At 43.8% G+C, this 16,737-nt stretch overlaps 1 protein-coding gene across 5 annotated transcripts in view; it reads right to left on the bottom strand.

Annotated features, from left to right (window-relative positions):
• LRCH1 (leucine rich repeats and calponin homology domain containing 1) overlaps window positions 1–16,737 on the bottom strand; it is a 191,425-nt gene that overhangs the window by 173,860 nt on the left and 828 nt on the right. The window lies entirely within an intron of this gene.

The raw sequence follows: 16,737 nt of genomic DNA, 5'->3' as shown, positions 1-16,737 counted from the left end.
GACTTGCCCAAGGTCACCACGCCAGTAGGTGGAAAAGCAGGAACCCCAACTTTGAATGCCTTGAATGTGGTTCCAAGTCACTGTGCACACTGCTGTGTGATCTGTTGCCCACTTGATCACCTGATCTCCAAGCCCACTACCGAAACAGCTACCATAGTTTTAAACCTCTTGGAATGTCACAGCAAAAAAAGGAGGGAAGCCAGTGACAAAGACATGGTGATCTGAGCACTGTGGTATTTCATTCCAGGAAAGCTCTGGTATCATGCACATTCTAAGAAGCTCGATAGCCCTGGGCAGATGACATACCTGGCACATTTCGAGAAAACCCAGTGCACACAGCCAGCACTTCTGCTACCCAGAGCACAAAGGCCATGTGCAGAAGACAGAGTTGGTGTCCATCACTCCAGAATCTACCCTCGAGTATCTTCCGGCTCTCAGGCTAACACACATCACTGTGAATTCCACTTGACAGCTGTTCTGTGGGCATACTCAATAGAAACACTCTGCTGATAGAAACGAAAGTGGAGGACGTGTTGCAAGATCCAGGAACTAGACCTGATACAGACCTATCTTCTCGTCACACGGGGTTAACTGCACTAACGGCAGAGATTCACCAGGGGCACTGGGCACACTGAGAAGGTGTGCTTTGATCAGTGAAATTCTAACTATTGTAACATATATTCAGAACCGAAAGGAGTTCCTTTTTTATTGTTTGGGCTTGGTTTTTTGTTTTGTTTTTTAATAGTTAATTATTCTTCACAGTGAGCTCTGGGTGAATTTCAGTGGTCTACACATCCACCAAGGACAGGGCCCAGAGTAAGCACCAACAGCTTTTAATTCTGTCTCTGAAAAAGGTGGAGTGGGGAAGCAGGCTGACTGGGAGTAAGCTAACAATACAGCGACTTAAAAATGTGAACAGAAATCCTAAGTCATCCTCTCCCATCTTTTAATTTTAGACATTCCTGCTCCACTACAGTACAAGTCAGGAAGGCATAAAGTACATCTCCCAAGATAAATGTGGTTTATCTGTGGTTGCCATGCCATTCAAGAATCGATTCCACTTCACCTTCGTTCGTGTAGCATCTCTTTTAAAAATCTATCTTATTTGTGGGTTCCACCGTCCCTCCCAGAAGATGCCTTAACCGCTCATGCTTCTCTAACAGAATAAAGGGGACCTTTGTGTTTTTCAATCAACCTATAACTAATTGAAAAGTTTCACTAATATATAGCTGGGACCTGGAGAGAATAAAAAAAGAAATAAAAGGCCCTGGAGAGAATTAAGAAAAAGAAATATAGAAGGAGTTTGTCATGCACAGAGCGGTGCGTCTCTAGGGGCAGAAAGACCTGGTTTAATTTTGATGTCTCCACTTTTCAGCTCTGTGACCTGGAGCAAATTATTTAAATTGAGCCTTGGTTTTGGAGGCCATAGATCTAATTTCTAGCACCAGTGTAAAAATCATGTGAGGAAATGAGCCGACCTCCTCTACGCCATACCCTAGTAAAGGCATAGGAAATGTCACTTTCCTTTCTTTTCCAGTATCTTCAAGGACTTTGCGAGGAGTCAGTAAAGAGTGAGATGTGACCACTCAAGTCAAACAGGATTTGAATCTCAGTTTCTCCACTTAGGACTTGGACATTTCTCTCTCTGAGCCTCAATTTTTCTCATCTGCCAAATAGGGAGAAAACATATACTTGTCTCCTAAAATTGTTTGGGGGTTAACTGAGAAAAGCCATCTGAAGTGCCCAGCACAATGCCGGACTCAATAAATAAGGTGGTTATCATTCTTATTGTTATGACCTAGAAAGAAAAAGACATAAAATTAAAGAATAATTGAGGGACAACTCGATCACTGAAACCACCTGTTTCAGACCCAAAGCTTGACGTTCAGAAAAGATGGGAGGTGAACGGGGAGTGGGAGGCTGGGATGAGGGACATCACAGAAGAGGCAGGAGTTGAGATTTGGGGATGACTGACAGGCACCTGGAGTACTGGAGTTTTATTTATTTATTTTTTTATTGTTTTGTTTTCAGTTTTATTTTATCTGGCAAATGCAGAGAGGAAAGCAAAGGTATGATCAAAGGCGAAGGAGAGGCACTTAACCCAGAACATATGGGGACATTACAGGAAAAGGCAGCTAGAGCCCCAGGGGCCGTGAGGAGGGTGTGAGGAAAACCCAGTGGGATAAGCAGGGTGGCGCCAGATCCCAGGGGCCCATCGGATCTGCCGGCAGGCGGGCAGCTGACTCTGGGTGGGCAGGCAGGAGAGAGCCACGGGAGGAGGCTGCGCAGGGGCCCTGCCGGTCACCGCTGTAATGTGGGCAGTCTGGGAGTGATACACACATGCTGCAGAGCTACGGGTTGCAGCCAGGGAAGAGCCAACATGCTCCACATTTAGAAAGAACCGGGATAGGCGGTTCTTTCTCAATGACCATGTGCTTGGTGGGAAAGGCGAATGCTTTAGCGTCAGGCAACTAAGATCCAAACCCTGGCTCCTCCATTTCCCACGTGGGGAATCTCAGGTAAGCTGCTTAACATCTAGGAGCCTCAGTATCTGTACTTGATGACATTTAAGGTACATGACACCTATCAGATAGGCTGGCGGGAAGAATGGGATCCTGTCTGCACAGTGTCTGCTACCCAAGAGATGCACAAACAAATGCTCTTGGGCCTTTGGACTTCATTAGCCAACATCATCATCCCAATGACTCTAGAAAATTCGACTCGGTATCAGTTTTTACTCTCAATAAAATAAAATGCTACTCAAAATTAGACTTAGATTATTTTATTAGTATGACTATATAGACAGTTAACAAGCTGTTTCAAAATAAAGAAAATGAGGATCAAAGAATCTGTCCACTACAATAGATATATCAGTCTTTTAGCAGTAGGCATTGACTCAGCCATGAAGCCCCAATTATTTTGTGTTTTAAAACAGCTTGTCAATCAGGTATACACAGCATGCAGAGAGCTAAAACACAGACTGCAAATGGTCTACTTTTTAAGTTGAATAATGGGTCTACTTTACCAAGGTATAATTTATATACAAAAAAAATGCCCCCATTTTTAAGGGTAGAGTTTTGTGAGTGTTGACCAATGCACACACCGGGCAGTCAACATTACAGTCAAGACAAGTCCCAGCTTACTGTCTGCTCTCTATGTCTATGTTACTGTCACCATTGAAATCATGCCTACATTCTGTATAGACTCCTTTCTATGCTGCATTTCAAAATTTTAAAATGAGTACTGCATTGTGCCCACTAAAACGAACAACAAATGCCAAACACCTTCTTGTGAGGGTTTCTTGGTGTGAAAGTTAAAAAGAGAAACCAGCCAAGCGCTGCCATTTCCTCAAAGGACAGCAGTCTGGGCGGTAGACAGAGATGGCCAGGATAAGCTCTTCTGATTCCAGACCTGATCCACACTTACTGGCTGGGGGGCAGGGTGACATGCAAGTCACTTCATTTGTCTCCATTTCAGTTTATTCTTAAAAGATGGTGTCTATGGTCCCACATGAGTGGAATGACCACAGGATTTATCATCCAGATCAGGAGCTGCTATCCCTCATTAAGCCAGGTCAAGAAGCATAAACCAGACTGGACTCAGCATGATGCTACTTATGATCATCCTATAAGAGCACATCTTGTGATGTCCACAGTGACCAAATGTTCTCTTTCCAAAACCAAAAGAGGGTGGCATGTCACAAAGTGATTGAAAGCTCAGTTTGAAAGCTGAGGTCTTTCATCCCAAACTGATGGGGCTCATCACCCCAATCTACGATGTGGTGTCAAGAGAGTACAAACAAGGCTTCCTCGTTGCCAGAGGACAGCAGGGTCTGAGACCCGGACACACCAGAGAGCACAGGGCACACACTGAAACGAAGAAACCACTTTAGAGAGACCCAGGCTGCCTGATTATGCGAGCACTTAGCTGGGTTCTCCTATCTTTGTCACTCACTCTCTAAGGGGCAGGCATTAGGGGCTCTATCAGGACACATTACCCCAGAACTCCCACTGTGCAAATTTCCTATGGAGATACCAAGTCTTCATTAACATATCAAGGACGTTGGGGGTGGAAGGGGAGCAGAAGCAAGTCTTTACAGCCTCCAGCTGAATTTCACAAAATAGATCAGACTTAGCACATTAGCACTCTTAAAGTTAGAGCACAGCACCCTTTAAAGGACTGCACAGATTCAAGAAAGCATGAATTGTAAATATCTGAACAAACCACAGCTAGAGTTTATTGCAAGACTATAACCACAGGAATGACTGGTAGAACTAAAATTAACTTTGATTTATCCAGGCTTTCTAAAGACCAGAAAAAAACATAATTGCCTAAAATTGCATGCAGAGATTATCATCCACACCTCCAAGGGAACTGCACAAAGAGGTATCTATTTGCCTTCAATTGCACAATCAGATTCCTTTGAATTGGATCAATTTGCATCAACACAAAAAATTTTGGTTATTTAGCCATAAGCCGTGCTGCCATTGTAGCCAAAATGGGCTGCTGTTTGATCTCATTTATAAGATTGTAAGAGCAATGAATTAATGTAGCGAAGGATCTGTAGGATGAAATAAAATGCATTTTTAGAAATCAAATCAGTGATTATTACTTAATAAAACAACTTTAAGAATATAAACACTTCTATTACAAAGAGAATACTCTAGAAAACAAACTACTTGATCACTCACCCAATGAGTCTTCATTCATTTCTCACAGGGAATAAAATCTAGTACAGTTAAAATGGGTTGTTCAACTAGGTTACATATTATAAAGTCTTTTATAATAAAAGACTATAAAGTTTTTTATGCATAAGTAGTTTTATTAAATTCCTTAAAGTAGTTTAAATAAGTGTTCAAGGTTTATAATGCATACAAAATATATGTAAACATATATTTATGTAAAATACATGTAAAAATAGCACAAAGCACAGAGTAAATGGAACTGAACTGAATATTCTGAATATATGACATATTCTTATGTTTTACATGAAGTGATATAACATTAATTCAAGGGAGATTGTGATAAATTAGGGATATATAGGGTAAGCCTTAGAGCTACCTAATACAAAAATTGCGTACAAGAAAACTAAAAACCCTAATGTGTATTTATGTTTCTAAACAACAGACACCTCAGAGAATGCTTGCTTGAAAATGCAGTTCTCAGAAGTGGAGCTGATAGCTGGCCGTTACAAACCGCTGAGGATCAGAACTTGCCACACATGTACCTGCATTCCTGGCATCCACTTTCAGATTAGTGGGAGAAAGAAATTAGTCCGGGGCGCCTGGGTGGCTCAGTCGGTTAAGCGTCTGCCTTCGGCTCAGGTCATGATCCCGGGGTCCTGGGATGGAGCCCCGCATCGGGCTCCCTGCTCAGCAGGGAGTCTGCTTCTCTCTCTGCACCACTTCTCCCCTCCCCCTGCTCGTGCGCTCTCTCTCTCTCTCTCTCTCTCTCTCTCGCACACACACACACATGCTCTCTCTCTCAAATAAATAAATAAAATCTTAAAAAAAAAAAAAAAAAGAAGTTAGTCCAGAATCTGACTCCAATTCAAGAGTCTGCTCTTCACTCTGAGTCACCCCACGGACTGCCTGTCAAATACGACAGATCCCCTCCTCTGGCCTGCTCCTCCAGCTCTAGATATTCAGTGACACCATAATAGAGCCTGGCAAGAGACTCCAACACTTACCACAGGAGCTGACACCAGTTCTGGCTCTGTCTTTACTGGATCTACAAACCTACTAAGATTGCCTCGCTGATGTGTTTCCTTCTCGGCAACAAGGGCCCTACCTACCTCGCAAGGCAGGCATGAGGACTGAATGAAGACATATTCTGAAGGAACCTGAACCCAGATGACATGCCCCTTTCAGTTCCATTAGCAGAAACTTCAGCATGATACTGAACCTACCACAAGGCTTTTAAAGAATTAACTCTTTAATAAAGTTCAAAATAAATCCAGATGCCAGGAAAACAGTGAGAAAAGAACAGATACATTTAAGTCTATATATTTATTCTTAAAGCTTTGCCTCCTCAAAGACATTTTCTCACATCTTACAGAATTATTTGCTATACATCCTCAGAGCAGTTGCCAAAATGTAAAAAGATTCACAAATTATTTTTTGCCAAGAGCATAAAAAGGTGATCTATTTATTTATTTAAATCTAAAAAGCTTTTATTTATTTTTCTAGAAAGCTTTTATTTATTTTTTAATTTTTTTAACCGGGGGAAGGGCAGAGGAAGAGAGAGAATGAGAATCTTAAGCAGGCTCCACACCCAGCACAGAGCCTCACTCGGGTCTCGATCTCACAGCCCTGAGACTACAACCAGCGCCGAAATCAAGAGTTGGACGCTTAACCGCCTGAGCCACCCAGGTACCCCTTTCTAGAAAGTTTTTAAATCAGGGGCAGGACTCCTGCACAGGACAGAGAGCCACAAGGCAAGCCCTCCTCTGAGACCTCACCCCCAACTTCCTACCCTTCCAATCCTGAGGCCAAAAATAAGCCTTAGACCCTAGACTCTTGGCCTCAGTACCTAGTGTGGCACCAGAATATGGTTCCCCATCCTTCGCTGGAAGAATCCAAAACTCATTCTTGTCCCCCTCAGGATTTCTCCATCCTGGTAAAATCAAAATCAGACCTAAGAATGCTGTTATATTAAAGACTGAATGGAAATCACATAAAAGCTCAGAAGACCTGGTCCTGGCTCAACCACCCACTAGCAACATAACCCAAGGAAAACCCACTTCACCATCTAGTCTGGGTTTCCTCACATGCAATTCAGCTCTGAATATTTAGAGCTGGAATAAGTACCACCTACTCTATCATCCTCCAAAGACTGTCAAAGACTTTCAGTAATGCTTACACACACTGAAAGCATGTATACTCAAGCTTTCTAGGGATTAAAATCATTTTATAATGTCACAAAATTTCCAGGAATTTAGGGGTTTTTTGGTGCTTTATAAAATTGAATCCGTTTTCTAAAGATAACGGGGTATAATAATGATGGCAAAGGTCAATGCCAGGCATTGAACTAAACACTTTACACATATATTCATTTGCTTACTCCTCACAATAATCCTATGATTATTATCCCCCATTTTATGATGGGGGCACTGAGGCACAGGGAGTTTAAGCACTCGCCACGTCCTGGTGGAGCCAGGACTAAGACCCAGGCACAGTGCGCTCATAGCCCCCATGCTAATAATATGCCAACAATTTCCAACAATTACTTTTACTGAAGAAAACTATGACATAACCCCAGGGGAGCCCACGAGGACCAATGACATCTACTGATGACTCACTGTGTCCCAGACCCACTGCTCTGGGTCCTGCACCTCCCTCAGGAATCCTCACAGCCCTGAGGGGTAAAGAGTATTTTCACTTCTAACAAATTACAAAACCTGAAGCTCCATGAGATTCAGGAACTTGCTTCAAATTCCAAAGTTAGTAAGTTGAGGAAATAATATACAAAAAATAAAAAAATAAAAAATACATGGAGAAGGGTTTGAATCCCTGCCCGTCTCCCTCGAACAACATCTGCTGGGCCAGCCCCTCCTCGGCCTGGAGGCCTCGAGGAGTCCCGGAGCCGACCCTCTGACTTATGCCAACCCTTGTCCCCACACCAGTGGGAAGGGACACCCACGGACTGAGGGACCTGGAGGAGGGGAGAGAAATCTTCTGACATTCGGTAGGAAAGGATGAAGGGGAGAGAGTTGTCCCCACGAGGCGGGAGCTTTGTTCACAGCCTGATGCCAAGATCTCCAGATTCAGAATTTCATGTTACAACTAACACTGCATTTTTCCAAAGAAACAATAAGAAACCACCATTAATAGGGAGGCCCACCTCTGCCAGGGTTAAATAGAGGGTTGGCGAGAGAACCAACCCACCACTTACTGCTTTATTTCCACAGGAGTTCCAAGAAAAACACTGCAATGAAAGACCACTGTGGGCCTCCAGTTTGTAGACCAGGGACTGCCCCACATGCCCGCCTTTCAGTATTTGGAATCCAGTTCACCCGGGGCCCATGCATGTCCCCCAAACCACATGCAGTAAAATCCTGAACTAACATGTTTCATCTATAACCACTATTAATTTTATATCTTATTCTCCCTGGCTTTAAACCATATGCTATTAAAGGTTTCACAGTATTTTTTGTTCTTCTGGCACCATCCACATGGCTGGTCTGGAAGAGTTTGACCTAAGAACTCTATGGAAGGAAGGAGGTCTTTCATCCAGGCCAGGGTAGCCTCCGGGTTCCACAGAAACAGCCCTTTGGTGTGAGGCTGTGAGACTCTGCCTTGGCTCAGGAGCCTACCCACCGCCCTGCTGTGTGACGTTGGTCAAGTGGCTTAGGCTCTCTGGGAGAGATGTGAACGGATCCTTTCTAGAAATCTAAACGCCCTCTTCAAGCCACAGTAGTCAAGAAAGGCATTTCAGAGGCAGATGAACTTGAACCAGATGCGGGAGGTTGGGTGGGATCCTGGTAACAGCTAGAGGAGACAGGGGTTAGCAAGTTCCTCCTATGGTTAAAACAGAACACTCGGCAAGAATCAAATGAGGCGATACCTATACTACCTAGATTTAATACACAGATTTACATATAAAGCACGAGGAGCAATACCTGGCCCAGAGAAAACACTTGATAGTGTTCTGGTGTCATTTTATAATCATTGTCTTCAGAATAACCCCACTGAGTACCTTTCATTCGCACTCTGCAGGGGAGGGCACTGATGCTCAGGGTCTCAGTTATCTGGTCAGATCCAAGATGATGGATTAAAAGTACAGAGACTCAGAGTGGGCCGCGAGTGGGAAAGAGCAGATGCAACAGTCACCCTGATGGAGACCTTGCACTATTCGCGAGAGGCACGGAGAGCACATGTAAAAATAAAGAAAACCCTGCCTGGCCAGACCTTCCAGGACAGGATAGGCAGAAACAGCCTAAACATGGGAAAAGTACCAAGAAGGAAGGTAATCATTAACCAAAAATGCCATACGGAACTACTGCAAAGGTGCCCTGAGGGCATGCATGATTCAGGGCTCAGATCTGCAGGGAGGGCTGGCGGGGTGGCTGTGCGTTTTAAGTTGCCCTGGGGACTGGACGAAATCAGCGTGGGAGAGAAGTAGACTCCGACCGGGCAGGCAGAAGGGGGAAGTGAGGGAAATGACCTGGAAAAGCAAAATGAAGGCAATGTAGGGGAAAGCCAAGTCAGAGAGCCTGCCGCTGATACCCTTCTCTTAATGTGTCACTGTTGCCTGCAGAGATAACAAGAGTCGAATCAGAGCTACGCTGACGGAACCAGGTCAGACATACTGATGCTGCTCCTAACACTGGATGGCATCAACATCAAACACAGGAAAGAATACTGGAGGAATACGTTGTGTAGCAAAATGCTGGGTCTTGCAGTGCAGGGGTCAGCTGTCAAAAGCAAAGCCACGGAAGAAATCAGAGGATTAAAAAAAATTAAGATGGGGTCTCTTTCTGCCCATTTGGTGACAACAGTGAAGAGGAAATTCAGGACTCACTGAGCTGGGGGTCTCATGGCCCTATTAATCTCTCAAGGTCTGAGGGCCCCCTCCAGCAAAAAGACGAAGGAAACACAGCTAAAGGAAGAAAAGCCAACATCAAAGAAGATTCCAAACCCCTAGAGCCTGATGCTGGTGACAAAAATGTCCTGGAAGAGTTTTGGGAACCATAAACCAACAGCATATTAACAGCGGAGCAATAATTTCTCATCATGCAAGAACATACAATATTTCTGTTATGGAAATCAAACATCATTCTTCTGTAATTGTTTCCCCGCCCCCAACCTATATCCCCCTTTGTGGCCGGTAAAGGGGGATAGCGTTGGGAAAAACTATGAACACTGGCAGCAATCTGATGATAAAGGCATTTTCCCCCTATTGCTTTGCTGGAGTAAGCAGGAGAAGCCAAATTCTCACAGTTCGTCAACTTTCTGTTCATGTAAACCATCTCACTTTATTTTTGAATTACTTTGTGGGAACAGATGGTTTCCAAATGCAAGACTTCTTACTACATTAGATGGAAGCAATACTACTGAGCTCTTCAATTAAGCTTCAAGCTTGTCTCCATGGGTAGACCTAGTTTCCCTAAAATAAGGCTTACTTGGAATTCTGACCTTTTTTTTTTTCTTTCAGTTAAACAATCCACATCATATAGAAAAAAAAAAAAAAACCTATCTGAAATACAGTAACTGCAAATTCTGGAATTAATTTTCACAAAACCAGCAACAAAAACCAGGAGTATCAGTAACAGAAGCTTCTAGGCTTCCTATAGGTTGCATATAAATAAAGGCATCAAATATCTAAATATAGTTGGGTTTTGTGCCTTATATCCTTAAACCTTTATGATAGATTATAGTATTATAATTTGAAATAGTCACTGCAATTAACACCAAATTATCTTAATCCCAACAACTGACTCAATCATGAAAGAGTTCACAGATTGGTGGCCTTACCAAATCTAAGCCCAGGGCAGTTTCTCCTGATGTCTCTCTAGGGCAGAACCCTAATTTTCCAAAGAACGAGGCCAAATCTGGAAAGTAGTGTCACAAACAGGTTTTTGTGAGGCTTAGACAAGAGTTCAAGTTACGTGGCCTGATGGATGAACCCACAGCCAACTTAAGTAGAGTTAATAGCATTTCTATCATTTAAATTACCAAGTCTCTGGAAAAACATAATCTGTACAGTACCTGGGGGTGACTCTGGAAAGAGACTGAGAGAGTAAATGCTGCTCCTCTAAACACAAAACTATCTATCTATCTATCTATCATCTAACTATCCACCTACCTATCTATACTTTTATGTATGTTTCTCTATTTTGCGTATTTTGTACTTATATATATTTATATGGATAGATATAAAGGGAAAAATAGAAAAGTACACACAGAAGGGAAAAACTTATGTTTAAAAACAAGCAATGATGAAGTCGAGTAACAGGATAGAAAAAGTCTTCCTACACATCAGAAGAACAAGAGTAAAAGGAAATTGACCTGTGAATTGATCAAGGTTAACACAGACTTCAAAAGGTATCTATCCTTTAAATGCTTGCCACCAAAGAGTTACTAAACCACAGCATGAAAAAAATTAAGTTTGCCATGGAACTCAAAAAAAATTTTTTAGTCAATAACTTAAATAAAAAATTTTAAATGGTGGGGTATGCCAAATTTTGGCCTAATGACCTACACTCACCAAAAATCAAATAAGATGTCACAGTGACGGACAAACTATCCAGTAGAATCATTTCGATGATGAAGGTCAAACCCTGGGCTGTTTCTTCATAAACCAGCACAGGCCAAAAATTCCCAGAGGTTTTGTGACCTATAATTGTATGCTATTATTCTAGAAACTTGATTGGGTGCTCCTACGTCTTCAATGAAGAGCGGCCTATAACGCAAGCACTGAGAATAGCAGTGGGTTTGTGGAGATGGTTTCTGCCATACACAGACACAGAAGAGCGCATCTGGACAGGATCCCGAGCCACCACATATTGAGTGGCAACATATACTGAGTTTTCGATGTTCTAAAAGCTTTCACCATTAAAAGTCCTCTACACCTTAACAAGGAAGGAATTGATCAACAGAAGAAAAAATAATAATAGGAAGGAAAGGCTGTGACTGATCATTTATGAATGGAAAAGCATTGAAGATACATGTCATAAATGTGGACATTTATATGATAGTGATGGCCACAATAAATGACAGGTAAGGCAATAACTAATAAATTTAATTCAAGAGCAGAAAAATAATCTGAAATTAAATATCACTATAAAAGAACGTAAATTTTAAGAAGCCACATGATTTCAGAAGTTTCATCACATTTGTAGTGAAAACTCTCGGTAGCCAAATTTATGGAACAGAACATGTATTTGAGAACACATAGATTACTTTATCAAGTCCTGTATGAATTCTGATGACTAAAGAGTGCTAATATCCCAAGGATTCAGTTGCTATAGGATGGGAGTGGGGTGGGGTAAGTCAGCATTCAGCATATAAGCCTGCCCACAAATCTCCAAGAAGATTCTTTGAATCTGTATAGACATTTGAGAGAGGTAGCTCAGAAAGACTAGGGTGTTAGTCCCACAGGCTGACAAATCCCAGGCCTCAGCCAACTCCAGAGTCCTCAAATAAAAGGTCCTAAGAGCCCTGCTCTCTGTGACCTTATTACATGGTGATAGTGGGCAGGGAGGATATGACCAGAGGCACAGGCTTAAATGCCTCTCTTTCTGTTTTATTCACAGATCTCAGGCCGTCAGGTTCTCACTCCACATCTCAGAAATATCTTTCTGACCACCGAATGTCCACGGGCACTTCTATCTAAAACTAATCCATCCTATAAAATCTGACCCAAACCATGCCTATGCTATGAAAGTCGTTCCTAACCAGCTTAACTGAAAAGACCATTTCTTCTGAATTTCACAGACAATGTCTATCTCTGCGATTCAGCATCTCACCTTGACCTGCTCTGAGGCTCCTGGGACTTCCTGAACTATTACTTACCTTCTCATGCATTCCTATCTTATCTTCACCTTGCATTCTCCTATACATTCCACACAGGCACATACGGGACCACAGTGAGCATTTTTTTATGCCAGACTTCTATATTCCTGCTTGGGTAGGCTCTTCATTTCCCATACAGTCTTTCCTGCTTCCAACCACCTCAAAAAGATACTGCCATGGGGCGCCTGGGTGGCTCAGTTGGTTAAGCGACTGCCTTCGGCTCAGGTCATGATCCTGGAGTCCCGGGATCGAGTCCCACATCGGGCTCCCTGCTCAGCGGGGAATCTGCTTCTCTCTCTGCTCTCTCTCTGCTCTCATGTTCTCTGTCTCTCATTTTCTCTCTCTCAAATAAATAAATAAAATCTTTAAAAAAAAAAAAAGATACTGCCATGATACACTCCACCCTCTCCTGTTTTTTTTTTTTTTTAAAGATTTTGTTTATTTATTTGAGAGAAAGAGAGAGAGAGAGAGAGAACAAGCAGGGGGAGGAGGAGAGGGAGAAGCAGGTTTCCTGCTGAGCAGGGAGCCCGATGTGGGACTCGATCCCGGGATCATGACCTGAGCCAAAGGCAGACGCTTAACGACTGAGCCACTCAGGCGCCCTTCCACCCTCTCCTTAATTGGACCAATTCTCACCAACTGTCTGCGAATCAAGTCCAAGGGCTTCCTTTTTATTTTCTAGCACCTCCTGCAATCAATCTGAGACAGACACTTTCTTTTCTTACTCCTCTTTTCGATTTGCTTTTTCTCAGTCACATTCCACACCATCTTGAACTTCTTCATCCCAAAATGACACACTTAATAAATCAGCACTAGAAAAAAAAAAGTTTGCTTTCCTGATGCACGTGTGTACTTCTTTTTATCAGGCCCAATTTTTTTTTTTAAGATTTTATTTATTTATTTGAGAGTGAGAATGAGAGAGAGAGAGAGAGCATGAGAGGGGGAGGGTCAGAGGGAGAAGCAGACTCCCTGCCAAGCAGGGAGCCCGATGCGGGACTCCATCCCGGGACTCCAGGATCATGACCTGAGCCGAAGGCAGTCGCTTAACCAACTGAGCTACCCAGGCGCCCCTATCAGGCCCAATTTTAAGCTTCAGTTTCTATTTCTTACTAGTCATCCTTTGTGCTCTTGTTGTTACAAGCTACTTCAAGTCACCTTAAATCAAGGCTGCATGTGTCTTTCTAAAACAAGGCATTATATTTGTACTGTAAATATTCCAACTCATTCTGCAAAATCAATTTCCTCCTTTCTCTCCCCATCCCCCTCCAAACAGAATGCACACTCCATATGAAGGGATACAGGGATTCTCTGATGGTCCCTGGTGCCTAAAAGAGTGCCTGACACTTAGCGGGGCTTGGCAGGTTCTCGTGGAATGAATGTTGGCCGAATGAACCTCCAAACAGCCTCCCAGATTCCGCTCCTCTCCACCTCTTCTCTGCTTCACAGGAAAATGGTCAAGAACATAAAAGCCAAAGTGAAACTGTCAGGGTCCAGTCACTGGCTCACCATCTAAGTAGGGGTATGATCTTGAGCATATTACCTGACTTCTCTCAATTGCAATCTCCCCAACTGTAAGTGAGGATATGAATAGGCTTCCAGTGAGGACTGAGCAGGATAATGCAGATGAAGTACTTGGCACACTGCAAAGTGCACAGACCAAGAGCTAATCGTGGTTCTTTTGTTCATGCTTCTCCCAGCATAAGTCCGCCTTTCTTTCCGAACCTTCTCACCTGAAAAAAGACTGGGCCCTGACAACAACATTATTTCGACTCAAATATGAGCAAATCAATAGGCTTTGAGCCTATTTGAGGCACTCTGAGTGAGGGCTTGTGAGGTTTTTTTTCCCTGTGAAAAATATGTATGCACTTCAGTGACAGAGCTTAGGCATCTACTGAGCGGCCCCCGGCCTCTATGTTTCTGCACTTACATCCCAGTTTTCCACTCTGTTCAGATAGGTTACACTGCCCAAGAGTGCAGGTCTGCATAGCTGGCTGCTAGGGAATAAACCAAATGGCCTGTGTTACACAACTGAGCAGTGAGAAAAAGCTTTCTATGTCACTCCTCATTTTACAAAATTTATGAAAAAGTACACTTTACATCTTAGGTCTTTAAGAATCTTCATGTGCCATTCTGAGTTTAAGAGCTTTTCTGTAAACTAAATATTAACCAGGAGAAACCACTATCTTTATTGTATGTCTTACTCCTCATACTCTCCACTTTGCTGGAACTTCATATGCAGTAAATGTCAACACTGTGCAAACTGGGGGTGATTTAACTCTTGCTTTATTTTGATTTTTGCTTCTCCAAATAAAGAACAGTGATCAGTAAATATTTCTTTAGAACAAAGGACAGAATACATTTGGTTTACAGCCAGCTTTTGACCTGAGGCAAAGATGTTTTGCAGAAGCAACCCTTGAATACATCGGGGTACTCACATTTCACGAGAAATAGCTGGCTACGTTGAACACACTTTATCTTTTCCAGGTTGTCCTACATTTCTACAAACGTTGGTGACATTCCCTATCCCATAACTAAAATTGCATTTTTTGGTTGGGAAATTCATATTAAGATTCTGAGTTTTAACTAGTTAGAATTCTCTGAACATTAAACATGTGCAAGGAAGGGTCATAATTAAAAACTGGCAACACTCACAGCCTAAGTTCACCACAAGCAAGCAAGAGAGGAGAACAGGAATATCGTGGAGCATTTACCTCACATGGCAAGGTCTTAACTGAAAAAGGTGGCCCCTGCTTTTAAAAGCACAGGTCTCAAAGACATGCCAACACAGCAGACACATCAAGTTCACTCAAATTTGGGAATAAACGTCTGCATAACTGAAGTGACCAACAACTTTCAAACCCCCCTACTGACCATACAAACACCTATCATTGGTCATGCCAGCTCTGTTTTCCCCAGTCATATCCAATCCTTCCACAGTCCCTGGTATACTCTAAGGCAAAAGGGAGGTAGAACTTAACAACAGATTTTTTTTTTTTAAATTAATGATTCAGGCAATTCTTGGAATAACTTCCACTTGAGAAAATGTAACTAAGAGGTCCTATCGAGAGACTCCCCAGCTGCTGAGAGCTCAACTCTGGAAATTCCCTCCCTTTCGCTCATTCCTGACTATCCCTAATGCAAGTCACAAAGTTTAATGACCCTAAAGAGCCCTTTTTTGCCTCCAGCGAACTTGGAATTCTTTCTAAATATTCATTAAGACGCTCAAAGATGTTTACTGAATTGAAGTCGAAAACAAAAAGCACTGGAAACCTAGCTCCAAAAGCCTTGCTCCCTGGCCCAACCCCCTTTCTTCCCCCAGGAGAGGAAACTGGGAGATCTGGAGCTGAGAGTTGAGCCATCCGGTATCCAAGGGGTCTGACACTCAGCCCATGAGGTGATGACAGCCAGGAGGTCTGGGCAGTGGTTCCAAAATGGGGCACCCACTGCGCTGGGAAATGTTGGGCGCTTGCCAAGATACAAACCCTGCCCCTCAGGGAGCTGAACCGGATGGTCGGAAACCAAGGCAGTTCTAAGGGATCCCAAGGCCCGAATCGAGTTCCACCACCCTCCTTCCTGTTTATAGATCCCGCTCCAGGAACTCCAACTACCAAAGAGAAAGCAGACGTCTCAGAAATATGTCAATACATGACATAACTTGAAAGAGCTGGCTGCTCATTGGCGCGAGTTACAACTTGTCGGGTTCACACAGGAAAACCGGCTCACTTTAACTACTTTTCTTTCAATATGCCATGCCGTCCCCTGCTGGGCCCCCGCAAAGATCGGGTTACTGAGAACCGGCGAGCCTCGGCGGCAGGACCGAACCGCGTGGGCGGTCAGCGAAAGGCAAGGAACGCGGGAGCCGCGCCGACCGCCGGCGAAGCGGCTGCCCATTCGGATCGGCGACACCACCAGCGACTCTTCCCTCGCACAGGCGCAGGAAGAGGAAGCCTGGCACCTCCTCGCAGTCGGCACCAAGTTGCCCGACCGCCCGGCGATGCGCCGCTGCCCTCGGGTCGACCCCGGGCGCGCCACCTTTGTCTCGGTTTCCCCGTCCGGACGGGCGACGCCTGGCGCGAACCGGGCTTGCCTTGGTCGGAAGCACCGGCCGGGCGCTCGGCTTCCCCGGCCTCTGCGCGGCGCCGGGGAAGCCGACGCGGCCGCCCCAAACCTCCCACTTCCACAGCGCGCCCGCGACTCCCGGCCCGGCCGCCACTTCCCTGGC

The sequence above is a fragment of the Mirounga angustirostris genome, unplaced genomic scaffold, assembly GCF_029215605.1.
Source record: "Mirounga angustirostris isolate CCGP_5_RB_7025 unplaced genomic scaffold, mMirAng1.0.hap1 SCAF_3, whole genome shotgun sequence".
NCBI lineage: Eukaryota > Metazoa > Chordata > Mammalia > Carnivora > Phocidae > Mirounga > Mirounga angustirostris.
Note: the sequence above shows the minus strand (reverse complement) of the source record. Positions and strands in the feature narration are given on the sequence as shown.